The sequence below is a fragment of the Moschus berezovskii genome, chromosome 15 (assembly GCF_049115385.1).
Source record: "Moschus berezovskii isolate FMDL1 chromosome 15, NW_MosBer_1.0, whole genome shotgun sequence".
Lineage (NCBI taxonomy): Eukaryota > Metazoa > Chordata > Mammalia > Artiodactyla > Moschidae > Moschus > Moschus berezovskii.
Window position 1 is genome coordinate 50,499,438 of NC_142474.1, and position 27,972 is coordinate 50,527,409.

The following is a 27,972-nucleotide window of genomic DNA, read 5'->3' on the forward strand; positions in this document are numbered from 1 at the left end:
CACCCAGTCTCAGGCCCCAGCTGCTGCCTCATCTCTTCCCACTTCTTTCTCAGAGCCTCCTGGTATGATGGCTTCAGCAGTGTTTGCAGTTAAATCCATCCAACCAAGGCCTGGGAGCGCGGTCCCCTTCGCTAAAGGTTCTTTAAAAAAAAAAAAAAAAAGGCTAGCTTTTCACCTGGCATCTTATAAATACACAGTTGGGGGAGGGTTCAGACTTCATGCCTCCTAAAGACCCCCCCTAGTCCTGGAATGCGTTCCCCAGCCCCCCGACCCCCGCTCCCCTTTCCTAGCAGCTGCATCTGTACTATTTGACTCACCTATAAGCTGGTTTCAAACGAGTCCCTGTGGACAATAACTCAAGTCAGTAAAACACCTTCGCAGGCAGTAAAACACAGTTCTCTCTAAGGTCAGAGAGCTCCCTCAGCAAGAAAGTCAAGTGGGCGGTGGCTGTAAGCAGAAAGATCCGGGCTCTGGGCTCTCTCCCCAGCCCATTGGCACACCTGGCCTGCAGGTACAGGTAAGCACGGAGGGAGGTGCTGTAGAAAGGCCTGCCTCTCTCCCTTTTGTTCACCTCCAGCATCTTTTTTTTTTTTCTTTCTAGTACGTTGCTGGATCTGTTAATGAAAATGAAACCTTTCACACCAATCCCAGATTGTGTCCAGAATCAAATAAGAAAATTGCAAAAGTGCTTTATAAACATGAAAGCACTCTCCAAAATGAAGGCAGGATCATTATCTGGGAGAGCAGTCTCCAGAATTCTCCTTTTGTGTTTGGAAATACCGTGTTGAACACCTTCCAAGCAATTAAATCCCATCAAGCTGTTCAAATGGTCGTGTTCAAATAATCTGCCCAGACTCTCCCTGCATCTCTCCCCGGGGGGCCGCTGAGAGGCAGGGCTGGCTACATCTTCTGCTGTGCCAGGATGCTGGGTAATGGACCTGAAGTCAGAGCACCCGCTCTGTGGGTGACCTGGGAAGTCACCTAACCTCTCAGAGGTTCCACTTCCTTATCTGTAGAATGTCCCACCTACTTCACAGGGTTTTGGTAGAATCACAAGCGACAGTGCTCAGGAAAATCCTCTCTAAATTGGACAGTGCAACGCCAGTTGCCACGTCAAAGGCGGAGTCATCAACAAATGGAACCATAATGTTATGTTTATCAGCATTTTTCTAATAATTCTGAGATCCAAGTGCAGGTTAAATGTAGGTTTCAGGGACCTCCCTGCCTTCTGTTCCTTTTGATTTGTTTGTTTATTTAGAAAAATAAGAAAGCCAGGTGGCTGGATCCTGTTGCCCATCGAGGCCTTTGAGTTTCTTAAGTGAGAAACACTGCATCACCGGTCACTACAGTGATTTGCAATAATGAATAGGAGTTAACAAAGTCCATCAATGAGCAGCAGGTGAGAGAATAAAACTCCATTGTTAAAGCCTAAATAAACAGTGTTACAAAATTACTACTCTGTGAGATAGAATGGGAGTTCTGCTGTGTAATAATGGCTGCACCACTAATTCATGTGTTGAGAAACATTGTGGAGAGTAGTTGGTTGTTACATAATCACCAGTTATGAGATGCTTTCAGGACTAGGGGTGTGGAGGACCCCCACCCTGGAGGATCTTGGGACAGTGATCACTTATCAGTGATCCATTTATGGACAAGGCCTCCAGTATGGCATCACTGTGTCACTGGAAGAAGGATTTACTCAGGTAGGTATCAGCAACCTTGCTGGCTGAGGGGACCACACAGTAAACTCCTGCTTTATAAGGTGATCAAATCTTGTGAACAGGTCAGAAGGCCTTCATGCTCTCAGAATACCCAGGAGAGAAAAAGACATACTGTAGGACCCACTGGCCATGAAGTCTATCACTCTGGGTCAGCGCTGATTGTTAATTAATTGCAGGGGGCCACTGATTCCTCACCTGTGAAAACGCACTCTGCCATGGACCAGGGTGAGTTTGGGTGAGAACACCATATGTGAAAGACTCAGCCCACGCACAGCCAACATGTAGAGAGAGCTTTCCTTGTGCCAAGCCCTGCACTAATCACCTTTACATGGGTTATTTTGTTTGATTTTCCAATAACTCTATGAGCAAGCTGCTAATTTAGAACCTGCATTGAGAGCCATAATGGAAAAGAATGTATATGTGTGTGTAACTTGAGTTACTCTGCTATACAGCAGAAATTAACACAACATTGTAAATCAACTATACTATACTTCAATAAAAGAAATAATATTTTGTTTACAATGAACCTGTATTTAGGACAGTATAAATGGTCTCTGGGGCTTCCCAGGTGGCTCAGTGGTAAAGAATCCACCTGCCAATGCAGGAGAAGCAGGAGATGGGGGTTCAATCCCTGGGTAGGGAAGATCCCCTGGAGAAGGGAATGGCAACCCACTCCAGTATTCTTGCCTGGAAATCCAATGGACAGAGGAGCCTGGCTGGCTACTGTCCAAAGGGTTGTAAAAGAGTCAGACACAACTTAATGACTAAAACAACAACAGCAAATGGTCCCTACTTACCTTCTAGAGCCCTAATCCCCAGAATCCTGTTACTTGATTAATAGTATATGTCCTTTAGGCCCATCCGCATCTCTACAGATCCATTTGCAGAGCAAGAGTAGAGACGGAGATGCAGAGAATGGATGTGTAGACACAGAGCAGGGACGGGGAAGGTGGGACAAATCGGGAGAGTAGCATTGACATGTATACACTACCATAGGTAAAATAGAGAGCTGGTGGGACCTGCTGTATACACAGGAGCTCAGCTCAGTGCTCTGTGAAGACTTGGAGGGGTGGGAGGAGGGGAGGAGGTCAATGAGGGAGGGGATGTATGTATTCATACAGCTGATTCATGCTGTTGTACAGCAGAAACTAACACAACATTGTAAAGCAATTATACTCCAATAAAAAAATAGTATATGTCCTTTTGGTTAAGAATGCCCAAATATTATTGGAAATGTCTGTATCTTCTGCACATGCAGTTTAAGGCGGGGATCCCTCTCTTAGATGGGTATTACGTATTTGCTCTGGCAATGCAGGGAGGTTTCATTTCATAGCTTGTTACAAGGTCAGTGCTTTACAAGTATTATACATTGACCTTTAAAACAACTCAGTGAGATAGACCATTATCTTCATTTTCCAGATGAAGAGTCCAGGGCACAGAAAGGTTAAGTGATGGCTCAATGTCACACAGCTGATTCAGGGCAGAACCAGGTCTCTGACCCAGGCAGCTGGTCCTCACTGCTTCCCTCAAAGGCACTTGCCAGAGAGGGCAGTGGAATGCCCTGCATCCCTCCCATCCTCCAAATGGCCCAGGCCTCTGGCTCTGCTGCTACCAAGAGGTCTCAAAAAAGTGTCATGTTCACAAATGAAAACTGCAGGCCAGGCCCCAAATGCCTGATGGGGATTTTGCTGGATGGGTAGTGAAGAGGAAGCTGAAATGGGTCATCTTCTTGCTTGTGACCTTTTTGTTTGTATTGTGCTAAGAATATTTAATACGAGATCTACCCTCTTTGGGGCTTCCCTGGTGGCTCAGATGGTAAAGAATCTGCCTGCAGTGCGGGAGACCTGGGTTCGATCCCTGGGTCAGGAAGATCCCCTGGAGAAAGGCATGGCAACCCACTCCAGTATTCTTGCCTGGAGAATTCCATGGACTAGAGGAACCTGGTGGACTACAGTCCATGGGGTCGCAAAGGGTTAGACACAATGGAAGCGACTAAGCTCGAACACTACCCTCTTACCAGGGATAAGGAAATAGCAACCCACTCTACTATTCTTGCCTGGGAAATCCCATGGACAAAAGGAGCCTGGTGGGTTACAGTCCGTGGTGTCACAAAGAGTTGGACACGACTTAGCAACTACACCACCACCACCACCCCTACCCTCTTAACAAGTTTGGAAGTGTGCAAAATATTCTCATTGACTACAGAAACAGTTTGCCTGTGACTTTTAACACAGGAGCAAAAACTGAATTGAAAATATTTCTCATCCTCCTTGGCTGGAAGTAGCCTATTTAGGGAAGGTTTCTTGGGGATTTTATTTTGGATTATCATAAGGATGATCTGGATAACAAACTTGGCCTTGAGATATTTCATAGGAATATCTGTTCAGATATCCAAAGTCAAGATTTTAGTTTCTGGATCCTCAGTTCCCTCTACTAAATCGACATCCTCTGTGCCACGCTTTTGCCAAATAAAATCTTGGCTGTGATGATGTGCTACATATTTATGGAGAGTGGTCCCCAAACTTTTTGGCACCAGGGGCTGGTTTCATGGAAGACAGTTTTTCCACAGACAGGGACCAGGGATATGGTTTGGGGATGATACAGGTGCATTACATTTGTTGTGCACTTTATTTCCATTATTATTATTACATCAGCTCCACTTCACATCATCAGGCATTTGATCCTGGAGGTTGGGGATACCCTGCTTATGGAAATCAGAATGATTTGATTAAGAGTCATTTTCTTTGTCTAGGCAGTTAGATGGCACATGTAGTTTCAAATAACAAAGGTCCTCGTGGGTTCAAATTGCTGATTCACTTTGGAACCAGTACATGTTGAACAAGGAAAGGAGCAGAGGGCATCTTAACATCACCTGGTGGCCGGGTCCCTCTCCAGTCAGTGGGCGTCCTGGGGACAGAGATGCTGCTGCCCCATTATGGCTCTAATGGTATTATTTTCTTGGGCCATTAGCGTGTGTGACCCAAATCACTGCCGCATGCTCATTGGTCCAGCTCTCTGGGGTCTCCCACATGACGGGCCTGTGAAAATTCACCTCCAGCTTCTGAATGAAGTTGTTCCAGAACCCCTGGGATAAGTGTGTTTTCCTTAATGCTGTTCTTGATGGCAGGTTCTCAGAAAAAGAATGGCTCCCTGCGAACAGAAGCAAAGGGAGATGTCAATTTCTGGAAAGACCCTGCTTGGCTGTGAAAAGGTCATCCTCAGGGTGTGACCAGGCCTGGGCTGGGGGCTGGGACAAAGCACTGGTGGTCCCAGGCCTGGGAGAGGTGGGCAGGACAGTGTGGTTATCTGAGGGCCGAAGCAGGAGGGGTTAGAGCTCTGGGTGGAGGGGCCAGGCCAGCGGTAGGTCAGGGGCTGACTGTTGGCCCAGGGATCCCACAGAGGGAGACTCTCAGGGAGCTTGAGTTTATTCTCCTGTGGGGTGGCCCACTCAGGGGAGACAGCTACCGGTCCCCAGGGCTCTAATGAGATCCACCCAGGCCTGGTGAATATTCCCCGCTGCACCCGCCCCGAGGTCAGGCCCTTGCACTGAGCAGTATGGCTTTTAGAAAACCACCCACAAACCTTGAAAGGCCCCAGGGAGGCTCTCCTCAGCTGGAGAAGGATCACAAGTCCGGTAAGGAACCGGCAGAAAGTTGGACGGTTCCCTCATCTTTTCCAGGGAGGAGCTAATCTCTGGACAGGAAGACCTTGAGGGGAGAGGTGATGGCAGGTACATTAGGCCTGTCAGGAGGATGCCCCCACCCGCCTTTCCTCAAGCTTTGCTTACCAAGAGCTCCCCAAACACTCAGGCTCAGGCTGCCTTCCCTCCTGAAGCAAATTTGAGCAGGTTCTGCAGGACTCCCGGCCCTGGCAGGGAGGCGGGAGCTACTAGCTGGTTTTATGGTTGTTCCTACTGTCATAGCCTGGCTGCCCTGGGCTTCCATGGACTTGCTCAAAACAGCCTTCGATGCCTCTAGTTTTCTATGCAGTATTCAGAGCTATTCCCTTAGATCTGCCTTCTGCCTCAGCTAAATAAAAACGGTCGTGTCACAGGTTTTTCACTTTATGATTCTCACTCATTTCTGTCATCTGTAATTGGTTTTCTTTCAGACCTTTGTTGCTGTTGCTCATTTTTTCTCTAATGGTTTCAAACCCTTATTTTACATCTTTAAAATGTTTTATTTTATAATCTCTTCCAGGGATTTCCCTGTTGATCCAGTAGTTAAGACTCCGTGCTGCAAGTGCAGGGGGTATGGGTTTGATCCTGGTCAGGGTATTAAGATCCCACATGCTGTGCAGTGCAGACAATAGATTAAAAAAATAAGGTGAAATAAAATAAACACCTGTGAGGTTTAAAAAAATATTATAATCTCTTCCAGATTGTCCAATCACCTTTGAGTTTTGTTTCTTCCATGGTGGTTTAGTTTGTGTGTATCTTCTCATACAGCCTCATCCTCAGTGAATAGTATCATCCTCTGGGAGGCTGTGGCTCATGGACCATGAGGTTTATGCCCTGGTTCTATGCAGGCAGCCACCAGGTAGCCAGCATTCTCCAGTTTGTACCATTTTCTCCTCTGCCAGAGATTTGCAATCTGTGCGTGTCATGTAAATTCATATTCCATCCTTGAACATGAAGTTCAGGATTGACTTTTCATTTTATTCACAATAGACTTTTTTTCTTACTTGGGGCTCAGGGCTGGGCAGAAAGCTTTCTTAATACCTATCTGGGCCTTTGTAAGTTTCCTGGACCCTTTCTCATAAACCAGCAGCCCTTCAAGAGTCCTGGCTTTCAGCTGAAACCTCACTTCTACCTCCTCCTCTGGCGTTGACTTGAGGCTACATTTTTTATCCATGCATGGGAATTGTAAGTCTAGCTTTAAAGGGCTTCCCTGGTGGCCTAGTGGTTAAGAATCTGCCTGCCAGTGCAGGGGACACAGGTTCGATCCCTGGTCGGGGAAGATCCTACATGCCAGGGCAACTAAGCCCATTTGCTGAAGCCTGCATGCCTAGAGCCTGTGCTCTAAACAAGAGAAGTCACTGCAATGAGGAGCCCACACACTGCAACGAAGAGTAGCCCTTGCTCATGGCAACTAGAGAAAGTTGGCATAGCTGTGAAGACCCAGGGTAGCCAAAAACAAAATAAATCAATTCAAACTTTTTTTTTTTTAAGTCTATCCTTTAGCCTCTTGGGCCATTGTGGCTTCAGCTCAGACCATTCTCATTTGAATTCACTGTGCTCCTGGCATGTGAGAGATTCCACTTCTGTTGTTGTTGTTTAAATTCAACTTGCATTCAGTTCAGTTCAGTCGCTCAGTCGTGTCTGACTTTTTGTGACCCCACGAATCACAGCACACCAGGCCTCCCTGTCCATCACCAACTCCCAGAGTTCACTCAAACTCATGTCCATCGAGTCGGTGATGCCATCCAGCCATCTCATTCTCTGTCGTCCCCTTCTCCTGCCCCCAATCCCTCCCAGCATCAGTCTTTTCCAGTGAGTCAACTTGTCGCATTAAACAGCATTTTTTTTTTTCAATTCCTTTCCATCCAGGGTTTCATTGTTTGCACCAGGAGGAGTGGCTGAGTCCATTCACTCCACCATGTTGCCAGAAATGGAGCCCACACGCCAGCTGCTGAGGGCTCAATTTTGCCTTCTGAGTGTAAGTCACAGGTGGGGATCTTATTCTGAGACTTATTCTGATAGCAGACAGTGCTACTGTCTGCTAACTTTGAGCATCACTGCTCCTGGAACCTGTGATGCTTAATTTATCCCTTTGATTATGTTGTGTATCCACCTGTGTCGACTGACTACTTTTCTCTCCCTGTCTGGAACTCTTTTGGTGGCCAGATAACTCCCCTCCAGAGAGCCAGCCACTGAGGCCACACGTGAAGAAAGGAACTTGGTTAGTTGGAACTTCTTTATTTTTTCTTTAGGCAGGATGGTTGGACAAGGATCTTTCACCATCCAGAATCCTGTAACTTGGAGTGGAGGTCACAAATCCCTGTGGGCAGTGGTCCCCAACGTTTTTGGCACCAGGGAGCAGTTTCATGAAGGACAGTATTTGCATAGACCAGAGGAGGCAGGGTGGTTCTGGGATGTTTCAAATGCTTTACATTTACTGTGCACTTTATTTTGATTATTATTACAGCAGCTCCACCTCAGATCATCAGGCATTAGATCCCAGAGGTTGGGGATCCCTGCCTTAGGGGATCTGAAGAGAACAATGCACCCTGTCCTGAGAAGAAACATACATGCACAGAAACTTGTGCATGAATTTCAGAGATTCATCAACCCCCTGAATTCCACACTAAGAGCTTCTGCTTTGGAGGCCGATTGCTCATTGGGGAATGGGAACCTCGAGTTCTCTAGCCTTATTCAAATCAACCCTAGTGAAAAAAATCTTGTTAAAACGAGACCCTATGACATAATAACAATCTTTCAGTTTTTCACTCCTTTAATGTCACTTTGAAACATAACAATGGCATTGAGAGTCGTGTCAATAATTAGTGACACTCTCCTATAAAATCTCTCCTTCAAAGTACTTTTTATTAATTAATTGATGTTCAGTTCAGTTGCTCAGTCGTGTCCAACTCTTTGCGACCCCCTGAATCACAGCACAACAGGCCTCCCTGTCCATCACCAACTCCCGGAGTTCACTCAAACTCATGTCCATTGAGTCGGTGATGCCATCCAGCCATCTCATTCTCTGTCGTCCCCTTCTCCTCCCGCCCCCAATCCTTCCCAGCGTCAGAGTCTTTTCCAATGAGTCAACTCGTCACATGAGGTGGCCAAAGTATTGGAGTTTCAGCTTTAGCATCAGTCCTGTCAATGAACACCCAGGATTGATCTCCTTTAGAATGGACTGGTTGGCTCTCCTTGCAGTCCAAGGGACTCTCAAGAGTCTTCTCCAGCACCACAGTTCAAAAGCATCAATTCTTCGGTGATAAGCTTTCTTCACAGTCCAACTCTCACATCCATACATGACCACGGGAAAAACCATAGTCTTGACTAGACGGACCTTGGTTGGCAAAGTAATGTCTCTGTTTTTTACTATGCTATCTAGGTTGGTCATAACTTTCCTTCCAAGGAGTAAGCGTCTTTTAATTTCATGGCTGCAATCAGCATCTGCAGTGATTTTGGAGCCCCCCAAAATAAAGTCTGACAGTTTCCACTGTTTCCCCATCTATTTCCCATGAAGTGATGGGACCAGATGCCATGATCTTTGTTTTCTGAATGTTGAGCTTCAAGCCAACTTTTTTGCTCTCCTCTTTCACTTTCATCAAGAGGCTTTTGAGTTCCTCTTCACTCTCTGCCATAAGGGTGGTGTCATCTGCATATCTGAGGTTATTGATATTTCTCCCGGCAATCTTGATTCCAGCTTGTGCTTCTTCCAGCCCAGCGTTCCTCATGATGTACTCTGTGTATAAGTTAAATAAGCAGGGTGACAATATACAACCTTGACGTACACCTTTTCCTATTTGGAACAAGTCTGTTGTTCCATGTACAGTTCTGACTGTTGCTTCCTGACCTGCATACAGGTTTCTTAAGAGGCAGGTCAGGTGGTCTGGGATTCCCATCTCTTTCAGAATTTTCCATGGTTTATTGTGATCCACACAGTCAAAGGCTTTGGCATAGTCAATGAAGCAGAAATAGATATTTTTCTGGAACTCTCTTGCTTTCTCCATGATCCAGCGGATGTTGGCAATTTGATCTTTGGTGCCTCTGCCTTTTCTGAAACCTGCTTGAACATCTGGGAGTTCACGGTTCACATGTTGCTGAAGCCTGGCTTGGAGAATTTTGAGCATGACCTTACTAGCGTGTGAGATGAGTGTAATTGTGCGGTAGTTTGAGCATTCTTTGGCATTGCCTTTCTTTGGGATTAGAATGAAGACTGACCTTTTCCAGTCCTGTGGCCACTGCTGAGTTTTCCAAATTTGCTGGCATATTGAGTGCAGCACTTTCACAGCATCATCTTTCAAGATTTGAAATAGCTCCACTGGAATTCCATCACCTCCACTAGCTTTGTTCACAGTGATGCTTTCTAAGGCCCACTTGACTTCACATTCCAAGATGTCTGACTCTAGGTGAGTGATCACATTATCGTGATTATCTGGGTCGTGAAGATCTTTTTTGTACAGTTCTTCTGTGTATTCTTGCCACCTCTTCTTAATATCTTCTGCTTCTGTTAGGTCCATACCATTTCTGTCCTTTATCGAGCCCATCTTTGCATGAAATGTTCCCTTGGAATCTCTAATTTTTTTGAAGAGCTCTCTTGTTTTTCCTATTCTGTTGTTTTCCTCTATTTCTTTGCATTGATCGCTGAGGAAGGCTTTATCTCTCCTTGCTGTTCTTTGGAACTCTGCATTCAGATGCTTATATCTTTCCTTTTCTCCTTTGCTTTTCGCTTCTCTTCTTTTCACAGCTATTTGTAAGGCCTCCTCAGACAGCCATTTTGCTTTTTTGCATTTCTTTTCCATGGGGATGGTCTTGGTCCCCATCTCCTGTACAATGTCACGAACCTCCGTCCAGAGTTCATCAGGCACTCTATCTATCAGATCTAGTCCCTTAAATCTATTTCTCACGTCCACTGTATAATCATAAGGGATTTGATTTAGGTCATATCTGAATGGTCTAGTGGTTTTCCCTACTTTCTTCAATTTCAGTCTGAATTTGGCAATAAGGAGTTCATGATCTGAGCCACAGTCAGCTCCTGGTCTTGTTTTTGCTAACTGTCTACAGCTTCTCCATCTTTGGCTGCAAAGAATATAATCAATCTGATTTCGGTGTTGACCATCTGGTGATGTCCATGTGTAGAGTCTTCTCTTGTGTTGTTGGAAGAGGGTGTTTGCTATGACCAATGCGTTCTCTTGGCAAAACTCTATTAGCCTTTGCCCTGCTTCATTCCGTGCTCCAAGGCCAAATTTGCTTGTTACTCCAGGTGTTCCTTGACTTCCTACTTTTGCATTCCAGTCCCCTATAGTGAAAAGGGCATCTTTTTTGGGTGTTAGTTCTAAAAGGTCTTGTAGGTCTTCATAGAACCGTTCAACTTCGACTTCTTCAGTGTTACTGGTTGGGGCATAGGCCTGGATTACTGTGATATTGAATGGTTTGCCTTGGAAACAAACAGAAATCATTCTGTCATTTTTAAGATTGCATCCAAGTACTGCATTTCGGACTCTTTTGTTGACCATGATGGCTACTCCATTTCTTCTAAGGGATTCCTGCCCACAGTAGTAGATATAATGGTCATCTGAGTTAAATTCACCCATTCCAGTCCATTTTAGTTCACTGATTCCTAGAATGTCAACGTTCACTCTTGCCATCTCCTGTTTGACCACTTCCAATTTGCCTTGATTCATAGACCTAACATTCCAGGTTCCTATGCAATATTGCTCTTTACAGCATTGGACCTTGCTTCTATCACCAGTCACATCCACAACTGATGTTACCAGAGCATAATTTCCTCAAATACCACTTTCTGATTCAAACCTATGTCTTCTACAGGGCAGGAGCAGCTTCATGAAATAAGACAGACTGACACAGCATGGTGGAAATAAAGCTGGATTCTAGATTCAATTTCTAGATTTGGGATCTGGCTTCAGTTTGAACTTTCTAGTGACTCTGGGAAATTCCCAGTCTTCCGGGTTTCTTTTTCCTTATCTGTAAAGTGAGGAAGCTTGACTAGATTGGAGGTTAACAAACTAATATCCACCAGCCAAATTCTGCTTGTTGCCTGTTTTTGTAAATAAAGTTTTGTTGGAACATAGCCATTCTCCTCTGTTTCTGTATTATCTGTGGCTGCTTTCAGGCCACATGGCTCTTGCTGAGTAGCTGTGACACAGACCATATGGCCTGCGAAGCTGGAAATAGTTATCCTCTGGCCCTTTACAGAAGAGTTTGCCAATCCTTGACCTAGACAGTCCTTCCTCCCTTTCCAACTCCTTTCCCCCCACCCCCTACACATGGGCTGTTAGTTCCCCAATCAGGGTTCAAACCTGTGGCCCCTACATTGGAAGGTGGAGTCTTAACCACCAGGGAAGTCCCCTACCTCATTTCCACCACTGGATGATCTGTGATTCTTAGAGGCAGAGAATGCAACCCAGACACATTCAAGAGCACAGCTGGAGTAGAGCAAAGGATGGATGAGTCAAGACCAACCACATAATTTTGTTGATGCAACTTCCTCAATCACTGTTGCTTATGGAAGTCTAATAAATAGTCAAGTGGAACCACTTAAAACAATCAGAATTCATGTGTGTTCAATTGGTTTCATCATCCAAACACTGGTGATTCAGGAAGACCTTCTTCCAGCCTATCAGTGAGGATTTTAAAAATTTACCTCATAACACACATTAACAAACACAACGTTTAGGAAGAACGGACAGGATAACATATACAATCCCTTTTGCCCACCTCAGAGTTTTTAAGTTTTTATTGGAGTATAGTTGTTTTACAATGTTGTGTTAGTTTCTGCTATACAGCAAAGTGAGTCAGCCATATGTATACATATATCCACTCGTTTTTGGATTTCCTTCCCATTTAGGTCACCACAGAGGATTGAGAAGAGTTCCCTGTTCTATACAGTAGGTTCTCATTAGTTATGTATGTTATACATAGTATCATAGGATCAATATGAACTGTGGTGTTGGAGAAGACTCTTGAGAGTACCTTGGACAGTCATTCATAAAGGAAACCAGTTCTAAATATTCATTGGAAAGACTGATATTGAAGTTGAAACTGCAATGCTTTGGCCACCTGATGCAAAGAACTGACTCATTTAAAAAGACCCTGATGCTGGGAAAGATTGAAGGCAGGAGAAGAAGGGGACGACAGAGGATGAGATGGTTGGAGGGTATCACTGACTCAATGGACACGAGTTTGAGTAAACTCTGGGAGTTGGTGATGGACAGGGAGGCCTGGCGTGCAGCAATCCATGAGGTTGCAGAGTCGAACACAACTGAGTGACTGAACTGATCAATATGTATATACTATGACACTATGGATAGTATCATACTATGCGTATATATGTGTGTGTATATCAATCCTGATTCAAATTTCGTTTTGAAATGACCGAGAGCTTAAAACCACAAACCGAGAAAGGAAACCCTTCTGACGCGGATGACAAAGGTGGTCGGTGTTCCTTCCTCTGTCCATGAACTTTCTAAGTGGAACATTGATGAGACTGATATATTTTGATGATCTGTTTTGTACAAACCACGCTTTCCAAACATCATGAAGCTGGAAAGTCGCTGTGCCACAGTGCACTGCTGCAGTGGCAGACGGCCCAGAGGCTAGGGTTTCCCACTAAGTCAGACTTGCAATAATCTCATTAGTTTGGAATGTATCTATTTTTTAAATTGACTCTCCTGTTCCTCTGCCCTTGGTTCATCCAAGAAGGTATTATTTGAACTAAGTAGCAAGAAGCATTTGTCTGAAATTAACATATTTGAAAGTGCTAAGCCGAAAAATGAAACAGGAACCAGCTCCACAGATGCTTAAAATTTCAGGTCCAAAGGAGTGGAAAAATCTCCTATCATTGATGTAAATTTACCTTATGCTTTCAATCTACCCAAACCATTAGATTGCTATTTCCCTTTCTCTTCCAACAGCAGCTGTGCACACAGCCACTTTTGTATGTTGGGCTTCCCAGCTGGCTCAGTGGTAAGGAATCTGCCTGCCAATGTAAGAGATGAAATAGAAATGCATTTGATCCCTGGATTGGGAAGTTTACCTGGAGTAGGAAATGGCAACCTGTTCCAGTATTCTTGCCTGGAAAATTCCATGGACAGAGGAGCCTAGCAGGCTCACACACACTTTTGTATGTTGGTGCAGTGGAAACAGCTTATTATGTGGGCCTTTTGTTAACTAACCCTCAGAAGTGATTTTCAAACAGCTTTGAGCTCAACATTGCTAGTGTGTGTGTTAGTCACTCAGTCATGTCTGACTCTTTGTGACCCCATGGAGTGTAGCCCATGAAGTTCCTCTGTCCTTCGGATTCTCTGCTGCTGCTGCTGCTAAGTCACTTCAGTCGTGTCCGGCTCTGTGTGACCCCATAGATGGAAGCCCACCAGGCTCCCCTATCCCTGGGATTCTCCAGGCAAGAACACTGGAGTGGGTTGCCATTTCCTTCTCCATTGGATTCTCTAGGCATTGCTAATTACTAGAGAAATGCAGATGGAAGGAAGGAAGAAATTAACTCTTCACCCAGCCTGAGGCTTGCCATTCTAGGAGATATTTGAAACATTAATGGCCTTTTTATTTTGTTTCCTCACCTCCCCGCATCTGTGATCTATAAAAAACCTGGCTTCCAGACCCTGATAAATTGGTTATTTTGAGACATTAGTAGACATTTTCTTGGTCAGCCAACTCTCCAAATTAAGTCATTTTCCTTGCCTAAAAAAAAAAAATAAAGCTATAATGAGATATCACCTCATATCAGTCAGAATGATCATCATTAAAAGTCCATAAATAACAAATGCTGGAGAGGGTGTAGAGAAAAGGGAATTCTACACTGTTGGTGGGAATATAAATTGCTGCAGCCACTATGGAAAACAGTATGGAGGTTCCTCAGAAAACTAAACCTAGAGTTACCATGTGATCCAGCAATCCCATTCCTGGGCATATATTCAGACAAAACTATAATTCAAAAAGATCCATACACCGCTATGATCGTAATAGCACCATTCACAATAGCCAAAACAACCCAGTGTCCACAGACAGATAAATGGATAAAGAAAATGTGGTACATGTATACAGTGGAATATTACCCAATCATAAAAAAGAATGAAATAATGCCATTTCAGCAACATGGATGCAACTAGAGATTCTCTTGCTAAGTAAGTCAGAAGGAGAAAGACAAACATCGTATCGCTTGTATGTGGACTCTGAACTATGACACAAATCAATGTAACTATGAAACAGAAACAGAATTATGGACATAGAGAACAGACTAGTAGTGGGCAAGGAGTAGGGGGTGGGGGGATGGATGGATTGGGAGGTTGGAGTTAACAGATGTAGGCTTTTACATATATAGGATGGATAAACAATAGAGTCTTCTGCATAGCACAGGGAACTATATTCAATATACTATGACAAACCATGGGGCTTCCCAGGTGGCCCTAGTGGTAAAGAACCTGCCTACCAATGCAAGAGACATAAGAGACACGGGTTTGATCCTTGAGCCAGGAAGATCCCCTGGAGAAGAGCCTGGCAGCCCACTCCAGTATTCTGGCCTGGAGAATCCCATGGACAGAGGAGCCTGGCAGGCTATGGTCCATAGGGTTGCAAAGAGTCAGACACAACTGAATCGACTAGGCACATAGCATGTATGCATGATAAACCATATGGAGATAAATATATATGTGTGTATATATATATTTACACATGTTCTGGCTGAAAAAAAAATTCTCTATCACTCTTGCCATTTGGAAGCAAAACCAACTGGGGAATGTCTCGAAGGAGAGATTTTGCTGTGCACAGCTTTTGGGGGTAGGGCAAGTTGCTGGGGTATGGTTCACAGATGGGGAGTGGGATGGTCACATGATTTCAAGACAGCTTAGACTACTCGGAACTTTTTAACTTTTAGAGGCAGCATAGACAGGGACCAGAGAAAAGCAGAGAGTTTGTGTGGTCTGTATCACAATCCGTGGTTTTGGGCCTCTTGAATTTCTATTTTTCTACTAAAGAAATGAGTGCATTGCCTTGTTTGGCCCTGGAACACTGGTCTTGCTCAAAGCCTTGCTACAAAATTCTTCCTTCCAGGGTCTATCTCTGTTCAAATCTTGGTTCTATATTTTGCTTTATTGTTTATGTTTTTTAATTCAACTTCCTGGTCTAAACTCTGCGAAGTGCAACTTCAGCCAATTACAGTTGTAATGCTTTCTAAATTAAGTGCTGGCAGTTCCCAAAATACAAACACCAAATTTATGAATGTCCCTTACACCAAAAGAGCTGCCCCTTCTTGCTTTTGGGTGGTGTTACCAGAACCACCAGACAGAATTCTTGTTCCCGTGAAGTTTTGGCAGCAGAAGGAGAGCTCCTCCCAGCTAGATTTTTGAGTTCAACTAATTTCCCATACAAACCATCGCACATGGTGGTCCAGCTCTGAGACCAGCCTAGAAAAACGGCCCACTTAATCCATAATGTAGCTGAAAAAGAGTGAAAGAAACACAACTGATAAAAGATGTTCTTGCTCCTGTGTACTTGTTCATTTCCATGAGGGGGACATTTACACAGCCACATGTATGGGAAAATGTTTGCCCCAGGTTCCAAAAACTGATTTACAAACAAACTCTTGGAAGAAAAGAATCTGATCTAAATTTGGAACTTCCTAGATTAGCTCGAGTTTTCAGCACATATTTTTCCTTTTGTTTGCATAAGGCATCTGGGGACGGGTTTACAGAGACTGCCTCTGCAGGCAAACCCAAGCCATAATAGGGGCACCTGTCTGGAGTCAGTCACCCAGGTGTTCAGGGGCCAAGGAAAAAGGGAGTCTCTGTAATTCAGAAAAGAGTTTTGGTTTCAACTTGGACTGGATTTTCTGGATTACTTGAAAATACTGTCACCACTCAGCCTGGGTAGAACTCACATCAGATAGATTGTTATGTAAATTCTGCCTTTATACCTTCTTAATCATCTGGTTTGTTGTATATATGAGTTTTCCTTAAAAAAAAAAAATAGTACAAAATTCTCACTACCTAATTGGTCCATCAGAAAGTAGTTCTCCATAGTCAGATGGAATTAATGTACATTGGTTGGATATACCCAGAATGCTTTGCTGCTGTCAGTGACCAGATGAGACCGTGAACTCAGGACCTTTCTTCTGGTGGATGCACCTGAAGGACGGAGGTGTTTCTTGAGTCTAACTAACTACAACTGAAAAGATTTCCCAGTGAACGTTGCTCTCAGGACACTACTGGGCTCCAGGGCCAGGTACTCTGAGGGTTCTCGCTTTCTATGCCAACTCGCTAGACAGTGAAGGTGTGCCTGCCACTGCCACTGTAGATCTTTTGTTTGCCAGGAGTTGTAAGTGGTATTTTATTTTAGCAATAATGACTGGTAGAGAGGGTATTCCCTGATACTTAATGACCAACTGGAGGAACTGTGGGCCTGAGGCAATGCATATAATACGCTATTAAACTCTGAAATTTAAAAATGTAAAGAAAAAAATAATTACCTTCTTAGGCATGTTACCATGGATACTAAGTACTGTTTATAGTTTTAGTCTTTTCGTAGAGGTTGAAGTCTAGTTGGGAGACCAATAAGGAAGAAGAACTTCAGACTCAATTTCCACGCACTTTATAATGTTTGACATTACCTAGTTAGTGTAAATTTCTTCAAGAAGGCACATATCACCCCCAAAATAGGATGTGTAATGTGTGATACGGATTGCCATAATAAGTATTCATATTTTATTGAACAGTTTGGAAATCAGTATTTAAAATCAGCTAACCTTGTAGAGAATCACATTCTGTTTCCCCAGAATGGCAGTAACTTTCTTACAAATCCTTTCCCCCACCAAGAATGAACCATTTTTCAGTCTTCAAATTGCATGCACATATTTTATGCATTAGTCCCAGAAACACTTTTTTGGTTGGATCTATTATTATAGTGCATAACTCAGAGAGTAACATTTAAGCATGAAGGAGAAAATAGGCAAAGAAGCTGATACTCTACAAATTACATGGCAGCTATTTGTTCTATATTTTTTCAAATCCTGGAATACTTTCTAAATCTTAGGGAAAGATGGGACGGAATTAAATCAATTTCACAGCACTGCAGAAGGGCTGGCCCAGATTAATGCCTCTGACACCTCATTATCTATCCTAGGGATAAAGGTACTCAAGAAAATTTAGAGATTTAGTTTTATCTACAGCTCCAAACTTTCTCCCACAAATATTTTTTCCATGGCTATTAGCAAGATTTATCTGCTTTTATTCTTCTTTATTCTATCAGAGGAGAAGGAAATGGCAACCCACTCCAGTATTTTTGGAGAATCCCAGGGACAGAGGAGCCTGGTGGGCTGCTGTTTATGGGGTCGCACAGGGTCGGACACGACTGAAGCGACTTAGCAGCAGCATTCTATCATAATCAAGTATTTAGCAAATACTTAGTATAGGAATATCATTCATTCATTTATCTCATTTATTTATCATGAGTCAAATCACAAAAGCTTGCAAATGAAAAAACTAAGTTCCCCCTTGGAGAAGTCTGTCTGTTAAGGAGTCAGGCATGTAATGTAAGTTATAGTTGACGTTAAAGCAACACAGGTTTGAACTGTGCAGGTTCACTTATCTGCGGGTTTTTTTCAATACATACTACAGTACTGGAGATTTGGGACAGTTTTTCAGAGGACTGACATTTACTTTAGATGTGAACTGTAAAGCACTATACATAATTACAAAGTTGCTATTATTAGTTTCGTTAACTATAGGCATCAGTTCAGTTCAGTTCAGTTCAGTCGCTCAGTCGTGTCCGACTCTCCGCGACCCCATGAATCACAGTACACCAGGCCTCCCTGTCCATCACCAACTCCCGGAGTTCACTCAAACTCATGTCCACAGAGTCAGTGATATATAGGCATAAAGATGGATAAATTATTCTCTTTTTTTTCCTTTTTGTCTGTGCTACATGCCATATGGGATCTTAGTTTCCCAACCAGGGATCAAACCCATGCCCCCTGCATTAGAAGTGTGGAGTCTTAACCATTGGACTTCCAAGGAAGTCCCTGATAGATAAATTCTCAAACAGACTAAAACTCAGTCGGAAATCAAATATAAAAGTCTGATAGTGGTTATAAAGCCTATCTTAATATACTTCCCCTTCAGAAATCCCTCCAAATATTCGTATCTATTGTCATTGTTTGGAAATGGCAGCCCACTCCAGTATTCTTGTTGGGAAATCCCATGGACAGAAGGATTACCATGTGTTAGTATGTCCAAACATATAAGTTCATTCACGTGTCTGGCATACATTGTCATGTGTGTGCATCCTCTATGAGTGGTTGTGCTTTTGTGTACTTTACTGTACTGTACAGGGTACAGTAGTGCAGGGTCTTTATTTCAAGCCCAGGATGTCTGGAAGCAAGCCTAAAAGCAGCAGTGATGTAGCTGGTACTGCTGAGAAGTGCCAAGTGACAATGATGGAAACAAAAGTGAACATAATTGAGAGAGTGCCAAGGGGCGAAACGCTGGTAGACGTAGCTCGTTCTTATAACATGAATTGTTCAACCATCGGCAGGATTCTAAAGAATAAGGATGGAAATAGATGGAAAAACAGTGGAAACAGTGTCAGACTTTATTTTTTGGGGCTCCAAAATCACTGCAGATGCTGATTGCAGACATGAAATTAAAAGACGCTTACTCCTTGGAAGGAAAGTTATGACCAATCTTAATAGTATATTAAAAAGCAGAGACATTACTTTGCCAACCAAGGTCCGTCTGGTCAAGGCTATGGTTTTTCCCATGGTCATGTATGGATGTGAGAGTTGGACCGTGAAGAAAGCTGATTGCCGAAGAATTGATGCTTTTGAACTGTGGTGCTGGAGAAGACTCTTGAGAGTCCCTTGGACTGCAAGGAGATCCAACCAGTCCATTCTAAAGGAGATCAATCCTAGGTGTTCATTGGAAGGACTGATGCTAAAGCTGAAACTGCAATACTTTGGCCACCTCATGCGATGAGTTGACTCACTGGAAAAGACTCTGATACTGGGAAAGGTTGGGGGCGGGAGGAGAAGGGGACGACAGAGAATGAGATGGCTGGATGGCATCACCGACTCTGTGGACATGAGTTTGAGTGAACTCCGGGGGTTGGTGATGGACAGGGAGGCCTGGCGTGCTGTGATTCATGGGGTCATGGAGAGTCGGACATGACTGAGCGACTGAACTGAACTGAACTGATGGAACACGCGATGTATGCTGTGCCAATGATGTTGACAATAATATCACAGAAGCAGGGAAAAGTGGATGGAGGAGATGAATAAACGTCTCAGTGTGTAGATGCAGGATCAGCATCAGTGTTGAGTCCTGTTCAGCTTAGTGCTGATTCAAGAGAGAGCTGAAAGCTTTTATGAAAGCTTGAAGAAGAAACATGGCAAACACTGTTAGACTTAGGAACAAATTGGACTTATGATCGGACTCTCAGAATGGAACTCATTCGTATGTAGGGCACTTACTGTACTGCAAAAGTTTACTATTATTTTCAACAGCAGCCTTTTCAATGGAATAGTCAAAGGGAAAGGGCACATGTGCTTGAAAGAAAGAGGAAAAGTATCAGTGCAAGGCTGTTGGCATCCAAACACACACAAATGAGGCGAACAGGAGGGCTGGGTTCAATATTCCCAGAGATCATCTCCCCGGGCACAGGCTAAATCAATTGTGAGGGAGACGGGCTAACCTAATTGAGGAAGCACAGGGCCCAGCAGCAGTGAGCTCTGACTCAGGCTCTGACAGGACCTGGGCTAAATCACTCCCTGGACTGCTCTGTTCTCTTGGTCTCTTCTGCCTGGTCCACCCACCTCTGCAGCACCCATGATGGCAGAAGAATGGCACACACGCCAGAGCCTTCAAAGCTGGGGAGCATGATGGGGTTCGCGCTTACAGTCCTCCTAACCAGAGATGTTTAGAACTGACAGAATCATGCAAGCCAGGAAGAGCAGAGCTGGGAATGGCAGGAAGGTGGCGGCCACTAGGCCCATGGGCAATGTCAGTATCCATAGATGACTCAGCCCTCATGCTCCTTCCAGTAAAAGATCTGAGAAGCTTGACATCAAGTGGAAAAGCTGGTTCACTTGCCGCAGAAGGAGCATCTGAAAAGAGGGAAAGTTCTCAGTTCTTTACTCAAGACCACAGAAGAGACGTGCCCAACGTCCAAGGCATCCTCCTCTGAACCGGCCCAGGGACAAGGCCATTCAGGCTCATGACACCCATCAGCAGTCCTCTTGCGTGCATTGATGAGACTCAGGTTTGCGTCCTGGAGAAGGAAATGGCAACCCACTCCAGTATTCTTACCTGGGGAATCCCACGGACAGAGGAGCTTGGCGGGCTACAGTCCATGGGGTCGCAAAGAGTTGTACACAACTGAGCACACACATAATCACTGCTGAGTTTACAAACTTGTTGGAGCAGTTTTCTGAGCCACTTAGACCAATAACTTGGTCATGAAAGAACTTGGAGGGGCTTCCCTGGTGTTCAGCAGAAAAAAGAATCTACCTGCCAATGCAGGAGACATGGGTTGGATTCCTGGTCTGGAAAGATCCCACATGACCAATAACTTGGTCATGTAAGAACTTGGAGGGGCTTCCCTGGTGTTCAGTGGTAAAAAGAATCTACCTGCCAATGCAGGAGACATGGGTTGGATTCCTGGTCCGGAAAGATCCCACATAACTAAGCCTGTGTGCCACAACTACTGGGCCAGCACGCTAGAGCCCACATGCCACAATTACAGAAGCCTGATCACCCTAGAGTTTGTGCTCCAGAACAAGAGAAGCCACTGCAATGAGAAGCCGGAGCACAGCAACTAGACAGTAGCCCTCGCTCACTGCAACTAGAGCAAAGCCCATGCAGCAAGGAGGACCCAGCACAGCCATAAATAAATAAATTTTTAAAGAATTTGGAGGAGCCACTTTGTTCTTTTCCCAAAGGATCCAAGATGGGATGAGACGTTTCTTTCTGATGAGAGCTGAACTTGAAGGGATGAAGAAGAGAAACATGCTCTGCTGATTTGTCCAGGCATTCAGACCTAAGTGGACACATGTGCAAACAGACAGAAGGTAGGGACACCAATTCTACCTTTTCTGATCAGCCCTGAGTCCCCTCAAACCTCGACGGAGTTCATGGAGCTGCTATTGGGTGAATATGAAGTCAGAAATCAAGAAAATATTTATAGAGTTTGATAAAAACTGAATGTTTTTAAGTTTCTGCAACTGTCCACCATATACAAGTCTTGGCATGTATCTGAGTTATTGTACATCTGCCTTATTGGCATGGTTCAGTTTCAAGAACTGATCGAGCTGACATACAAGCCATGCATGCAAAGCAGGCACAAAACCTTGGGATTTCAGATGTGAATATATGAATCTACAAATGTCCTAAAGTTTCTGACCATGTATCAGAACTCTAGGGAATGTTTGCATTAACTTAGCTCTGCAAAAATGCATTCTCTTTTATGAAATGGCTAAAATCCAAACTGAGAATTGAAAGCAGGGTTGGAAATCTGTCATTTGAATTCAGATGTGCCCAGACTGAAAGTATTTAGAAATTCTCAAAAAGTGTTCCCTTTGCTCCTTATATGTATATTTTAATCAAAATCAATTGATGGCTAAAAAAAAAAAAGTCAGTTGACAACTAACAAGAGGCTTTTAATACTTCGGTATTAATAAGATGAAGTACTTTTTATAGCCCAAGTTTTCATTCATTGACCTCACCAGTCTACAAATACAAATGATCTCATCTGGTCATGACCCAAGTTTTACGGGCTGTTGTAGGTCGTGTTCCCAGGGAAGTAGTTGATTAAGGACTACTTTTGGGATCAATACTTTAGATGGGAGAGGGGGAAGCAAGATTAGAGAGAGAAGTAGAGATGCGATCCAGTCAGCAGCCAACCCACGTGGAGCTCTGACATGGGGCAGCCTTTTAGAGTTGTCCCAAGTTAGGGCAAGAGGCCCACTCAAGGCAGGTTGTCCCTAGAAGGAGGTGTGATATTCAGATCCACAGGAAGATTTCTTTAGCTGAGGCAAACCCCAGAGGCTAACAGCTGAGGGCCATCATCCAGCAGTCCTCTCAGCAGCTGGGGAAGAAAGGAATGCATTTATCCATAAGTGCTTATGCTCTAATGTTCAAAGGTATGCCCCTCCCACCCCTCCACTGCAAACTTAGTCCCCTGAATTTCTGGCTTAATCAATGCATGGGCCCCCATGTGGCTCAGAGAAGCTACAGGACAGACTCCAGAAGTTTTAGTAGAGAAGTGAGGTGTGGGTAAGAGGCCAGGGCCTGTTTGGTTGCCCCCACAGGAAGCTGCTCACAGCCTGCCTCAGTAGCCATAATAAAGGACAAGAAATGCCCAAAGGCACTGAGATGGTACCCAAGAGGTGCTGCTTTAAGAGCATCTTCTTAGTAGAAAGACAAATACCATATGATATCACTTAAATGCGAATCTAAAATACAGTACAAATGAACCTATCTACAAAACAGAAACAGAATCATAGACATAGAGAACAGACTTGTAGTTGCCAGAGGGGAGTGGGAGTGGGGGAGGGAAAGATTGGGAGCTGGGATTAGCAGATGCCAAGTACTGTATCAATATATAGAGAATGGATAAACAACAAGGCCCTGTATAGCACAGGGAACTATATTCAGTCTGCTGTGATAAATGGTAACAGGAAAGAATATGAAAAGCATATATACATATACCTTTATACATATATAAGGGAGGAGAAGGGGATGACAGAGGATGAGATGGTTGGATGGCATCACCGACTCGATGGACATGAGTCTGAGCAAGCTCCGGGAGTTGGTGATGGACAGGGAGGCCTGGCGTGCTGTGATTCATGGGGTTGCAAAGAGTCGGACACAACTGAGTGACTGAACTGAACTGAATTGATACATATATACATATAAGGTCCTTCTGTCTTGCACAAGAAATTATATTCAATCTCCTGTGATAAACCATAATGGGAAAGAATATGAAGAAGTGTACATATATATATGTCACTGCTGTACAGCAAAAGTTAAATCAACTATACTTCAATGAATTTTTTAAAAAAGAGCATCTTCTTAAAATCTTTTAATCTTTATCAGTGTGATGATGATGTGATGATATGTGAGCCACATGAGGTTCTAGGCACTGAGATTCTATCTATGCACAGAGACAACATTTGAAAAAGTATGTCGTTTGTTTCCTGTTTCAAAGTATGACGCTTTCATGAATGCACCAGAGATTATATCTGAAAACAGACTTACTCCAAACATCTAGTCTAGCAAGCTCCACCCAAGTCAATGTCCTTTGCAGAAAATAAATAATCAAAGGAGTGAAACTATTCATATTACACATATGGATAAGAAACCATTTCTACACTCATTTTTGGAGTACCTCTGAATTTCCAGAAGCAGCTTTCTTTGAGGCTGGCTGGTGTAAGTGCAACTTCTAAACAATATGAATTTTTTTCACTGTCTTCTTACCTCCAGACCCCGAAGATGTTTCTTCTCTGGGAATCCAGTACTGATTGTTTTTTTTTCATGGTCAAATTAAGCTGCAACAAACAATGCAAGATCCCATTTACCTTCTGTGGTAAGTAGGTCGCTACTATTTAAGATAGCGTGGTCTTCTGGATCACAACTCTGATGCAGAGGCACTTAGCACTTGGCTACTAAATCAGAAAATGGACTGTGGGCAAAATGTCTGAATCTTGATAGATAGCTACTCTGCTTCTCTCTTTGAGAATAAAGGGAGATGGAATCACAACTAAATTTACTAAGTGGGAGAGCTCTATAAATGCTGGTAAAGAACTGGAATCCTGCTGTAGAGCACAGGGAACTATACTCAATAGTTTGTAATAACTTCTATAGGAAAAGAATCCAAAATATATATATATATGTGTGTGTATATATATGTAACTGAATCATTTTGCTGTAGACCTGAAACTTCCCTTGTGGCTCAACTGGTAAAGAATCTGCCTAAAATGTGGGAGAACTGCATTTGATCCCTGGGTTGGGAAGATCCCCTGGAGAAGGGAAAGGCTACCCACTCCAATATTCTGGCCTGGAGAATTCCATGGACTGTACAGTCCATGGGGTCACAAAAAGTCAGACATGACTGAGCAATTTTCACTTTCACTTGAAACTAACATAACATTGTAAATAAACTATACTTCAGTACAAAAATTTTAAATCTCAAAAAAATGAAAAGTAAAAGAATTAGAATCCTTCTGGAGGGAAGAGCAATCAATGATGAAGGTCCAGAAGGTGTCCCTTGAGTTCCAAATGCAGCAGCAAAGAAAATCTCCTCTCTCAGGACTTAGTCCCCTGTGACTTGCTCTACTGACACACGACTTATGGAGTTATGTTAACCTATTAGAGGTTGGATATTCAACATTTAATTAATCAACTATTAGCATTTAAATAAAACTGATGCCTATCATGAGAATTCTTAATATAGTTGACCCTTGGACAACCAGGGGTTTAGGGGCCCCACCCTTCCATGTTAAAGGTCAGCAGTTGACCTTCCATGAAAATCCACCTATAATTTATAGTCTACCCTGCCTATCTTTGGTTCCTCTGTACCCACAGCTCAGCATCTGAGGGTCAACCAATGCATTGACCATACAATACTGAACTTACTGAAAAAAATCCGCATATAAGTGGACCCTCACAGTTCAAACTCATGTTGTTCAAAGGCCAACTGTACACACAAGAATTTTAAAAAGTATAACAGTACATACTATTATCTTTCATTACAAAGTGCCTGAGGCACAGAGAGGCTAAGAAAGGCCTCCAAAGTCACACAGCTAAGAAGTAGCAGACTTTTTAATGGTAGAGTCTAAGCCAGGCAGCACCAGTCACCAGAGCCTGACTCTTTAATCTATATCCTTGATTCTCTCCTCATCATCAAAAAACAAGGAAAGGATTTGTCACAGGATGTAACAAAGAGGCCAAGATAAGGGAGCTGACCTTGATGAGGGCACGTTAATCCTATTCATCTCTCCCCACGGCCTAGTCCTCCCAGGACACAGGAGATGGGGGAAACAGAGCAGCAAAGTTACTGTTTCACTTCATCCACACTCCCAGTTCTGAAGTGTTACTAGATATTTCTGGTTTGAACACAACCTGGGAGACCAGCTAAGGCTCTAAAATCCTTGCAGTTCAGAAACCTGTTGGCCAGGGCTCACCAACTCTCTTCAGACTTATTTCACGATGGCCTCACGATGATACTGCAGAAACAGTTTTGAAATTAGCAAGCTGAAATAATAAATTCTATATCCAAGTCACTCTCTTCTTGGTGGTTCCCCTGGGGGTACCCGGAGTGGAGCGGCTGCAGCCTGTCCCCACATCCAAAACAGAAACTCTGGGACTTCCCTAGAGGTCTAGTGGTTAAGAGTCCACCTGCCAATCCAGGGGACATGGGTTCGATCCCTGGTCCAGGAAGATCCCACATGCCTCCTGGCAACTAAGCCTGTGCATCACAACTAATGAGTCCTCGCTCTGGAGCCTGCCATATGCAACTGCTGAGCCCTTGCACCCTAGTGTCTGTGCTCTGCAACAAGAGAAGCCACCACAATGAGAAGAAATGCACACTGAAACTAGAGAGTGCCCCCTCTTCCACTTGTAGCAACTAGAGAAAGTTGGAGACCAACAACGAAGACCCTGTGCAGCCAAAATTTCTTTAAAAAACAGAAACTCCAGGAACAAGTTTCTCATTAACTTAAGGAAAGTCTGATTATTCATTAGCCCACCAAATACTTAGGGAACACTGGGCTGGGTATGGAGATTCTGCCTATGAATAAAAGGCCAGTTTCTGCCTCAAGAAGCTTACAGTTAAATAAGGATGATGAACTTTGCCCAACTGGACCTGCCATGAATATGAAAACAATCCAAAAAAAAAAAAGTACCAGGTGTGGCAGATCACTTAACAAGAAAACCTTATCTTAGAGAGGTGCCACCGAAGTGACATTTCACCCGAGGCCTAAAAACTGACCAGGAGGTCACCTGGGAGGAATCTGCACAGAATCTGTGTCAGCCACAGAGCTTCTCCCAGTAAACTACCTGCCCTCCCACATCTGCTTAGACCCCTTCCCTCTCTAGAAGCTAGCTTTAGGGATCCCCTATTCCTGTCAATAGCACTCATCACCCAGAATCCTGGTTGGCTGTTTACATGTGCACAGTCCCCCAGCAGAATGGCTGCACCTTGAAGCCTGGGAGTCATGTTTCTTTACTTCCCAGATCTAATCAACTGCCTGGTCCCTGGTTCACGGGGGCACTCCATCAAATGTTTGTGGAAGGAAGTAAAGCAGGGAAGACAGTAAGAGGGAGGGAGCAACAATGAACTAACACCTCCCTGCGTCCACACTTTATTCTCCACAATGTCCTGCGCCTGACGCGTGCTAAGTCGCTTAAGTCGTGTAGTACTCTGCAACACTATAGACAGTAACCCTCCAGTTTCCTCTGTCCATGGGATTCTCCAGGCAAGGATACTGGAGTGGGTTGCCATGCCTTCCTCCAGGAGATCCTGACGTAAGGATTGAACCCGTGTCTTTTCTGTCTTCTGCACTGGCAGGCGGGTTCTCTACCATTGGCACCACTTGGGAAGCCCCACAATGCCCTGCTGCTGCTGCTAAGTCGCTTCAGTCGTGTCGGACTCTGTGCGACCCAATAGAGGGCAGCCCACCAGGCTCCTCTGTCCTGGGATTCTCCAGGCAAGAACACTGGAATGGGTTGCCATTTCCGTCTCCAATGCATGAAAGTGAAAAATGAAAGTGAAGTCACTCAGTCGTGTCCGACTCTTCGCAACCCCATGGACTGCAGCCTACCAGGCTCCTCCGCCCATGGGATTTTCCAGGCAAGAGTACTGGAGTGGGTTGCCATTTCCTTCTCCCTGGCTGGTTTTTGTCAAATAACAAAGGACAGCAGTTACACTCAGAGGTCATAAGGACCACACCCCGCACCCCTCTGCACGATAATTTAGCGTCGAAATAATTGCAGGAGGCGGAGGAGAAGAAGATGAATAAGACGCAGCGTTTCTGTCTTCAGGGGGTTTATGATCAAGCGGTGGAAACACAACAGAAGTGCAGTTCTTTCATCCTTCCATCTTTTCGCCCAAATATCAAGCAGAAAAGGCAGGATGAGTTTGGGTGTCAACCATCCAGGCTAGACTCTGGCCTTACCCGCAGACCGCTGGCTTTACAACTGTGGGTCCGGAGCCCCGCACGAGGAATGCTTGCCTCTGCTAGCTACAAACTTTCCCGCGCATTCACTGGTTCTTCCCGGCCGGGGATGAGGGGGGCGGTTAAACCCATCTGTCCTGAGCGGGGTAGGCGGCCGAGCTGCCCGATCTCTCCTAGCAGGGTGGGATCCGGGTCCAACCGCTCCGCAAACCCAGGACGCACCTGCGCGTCGCAGTCTCTGCGACCCACCGTCCCGCCACCCCTCGGCCTGGCTGCCCCTCCCCCGCACGACGTCACCCCGGTCACGTGGGTGAGCCCCTCCCCCGCCACGCCGGACTCAGCTGCCCGGCTCCGCTGTGGGAGCAGGGGGCGGGCGGCGC

At 44.4% G+C, this 27,972-nt stretch overlaps 1 long non-coding RNA gene across 1 annotated transcript; it reads right to left on the reverse strand.

Moving 5' to 3' along the window:
• Positions 1 to 4,033: 4,033 nt before the first annotated feature.
• Positions 4,034 to 27,972, reverse strand: LOC148775441 (uncharacterized). The gene is made up of 4 exons (XR_016039178.1): positions 27,593 to 27,972; positions 23,806 to 23,965; positions 5,304 to 5,428; positions 4,034 to 4,871 (listed from the first exon to the last, which is right to left on the reverse strand). It is a non-coding gene; the product is annotated as an uncharacterized LOC148775441 (long non-coding RNA).